This window comes from Oryzias melastigma, linkage group LG20, assembly GCF_002922805.2.
Source record: "Oryzias melastigma strain HK-1 linkage group LG20, ASM292280v2, whole genome shotgun sequence".
Lineage (NCBI taxonomy): Eukaryota > Metazoa > Chordata > Actinopteri > Beloniformes > Adrianichthyidae > Oryzias > Oryzias melastigma.
In genome coordinates, this window is record NC_050531.1 from 25,324,331 (window position 1) to 25,326,032 (window position 1,702).

The following is a 1,702-nucleotide window of genomic DNA, read 5'->3' on the forward strand; positions in this document are numbered from 1 at the left end:
GAGGGCAAGTGTGTTGGTAACATTTTCATCCTTTGATTCTTAAAACTGCCTCAAACTCTCAGAATATCTCTGCATTTCTGTGGTTTGTCTCATGTTCTGCTTCACCTTGGTCACCAGAGACAGAACTTGAATAATCTCCCCAAGGGAGAAATTCAGGTGTCCGTTGGAAAAACCTACACAAACACACACAATAAATAGCAATAAAAACAACAGTTTATAAAATACCAGTTCACATCAGGCAGATTTGTTAAGCAGCCTGATGGCTGAAGGGACAAATGAGTTCTTAAAGCGCCCAGTCCTGCAGCACAGAGAAAGGAGCCTGTTACTCCGTGTGCTCCTCTGTGCAGACATTGTGTTATGTGGAGGATGCAACATGTCTGCACACACATCAAAAGACCTCCGCCTCCTTAGGAAAAACAGTCTACTCTGTCCTACAGAGCCCAAGCCTGCTCTGTCCAGTCGTTTGTGGTCAAGGTTCACTCCTAAGTACTTATGCCTCGTTTCCACTGAGCGGTCCGGACCAGACCGGTCCCCTCTTGGCCGGATTAGAATGGTCCGGGCATTTTAAGTAAGCGTTTCCATTGAGCGTTGGACCATGAAAGCCCATACGTGTAGACTGATGACAGAGCTGTGCGTCAAAACAGTGAAAGAGAATCTGCATCAGCTGACTCAGAAACGGAGGGAAAATGAAAAAGATTACCGCGGAGGATCATTTTAATCTGGAGCTGCACTGAAGAACCGTCTATTGTCCTGAATTAAAAAGAAAAGAAAAACTCTTCATGTTGATCAACACTCCAATGTTCCTCAATAAATGTTTTATAAAGCAGATCAGAAGTGTTTTGATGAGTTTGGATCGGTAACCGACATTCTTCAGCCGCAGGGGAGACAGAGAGACGGGAACTGGTGTGTGTGTGTGTGCACACACATGTCTCCGTGTTCGTGGGTTCTGCATGTCTCCGGTCCTCAACCCCCGTGAATAAGGGACACACTGTATGTAAAGAATTTATTATTCTTTGCAAGAATATCGCGGGTGTTTTGACATGAGTGCACATGCTTCAGCCTGTGCATTTTAGCTCAGGAGAGGGCTGGGGAAAGAGTGCACGTGCGTGTGCATGAGGGAAGCAGAGCGCGCATGCAGGAGAGAAAGAACAAAAGGCAGCACGTTAGCGTGCTGACGGTTGTTGTCACTTGGCAAAGCAGGGGAAGTAATAATAAAAAGTTCCTGTAAGAACTGAGACTGATTCTTTGGCTTCACGCTCCGGAGGTTCTGAAGCTCCGAACACGGAGGAGAACCCCGGAGGAAGAGCAGCTCTTCAGCCCGGAGAAAATCTCCCCTGCGTCCCCGACCACGGTCGGGAAACAAACCAGGTAATGTTCAACACCGGGGTGAAGAAAAATCTAGCCGAAAAGAAGACACAACTTTCGGTTCGGATCTTGAGTCGGAAAAAGCTCTTCCTGTCGTTGTAAAACCTCTCCACCAATCAATGTGTGACGACAGAAGCTCCGCCCTCACGGGTCCATTCTATTTTCAAATGGACCTATGACCAACGCAGGTCTAAAAATTTTACCATTTTGTAATGGAAACGCTAAAAAGTCCGGTCCGGCCTGATCCAGTCCGGTCTGGACCACTCAGTGGAAACAAGGCAAAAAAAACAATCATGCAGCAGAGTAGGGCTGCACGGTGGCGCAAGTGGTTAGCGCT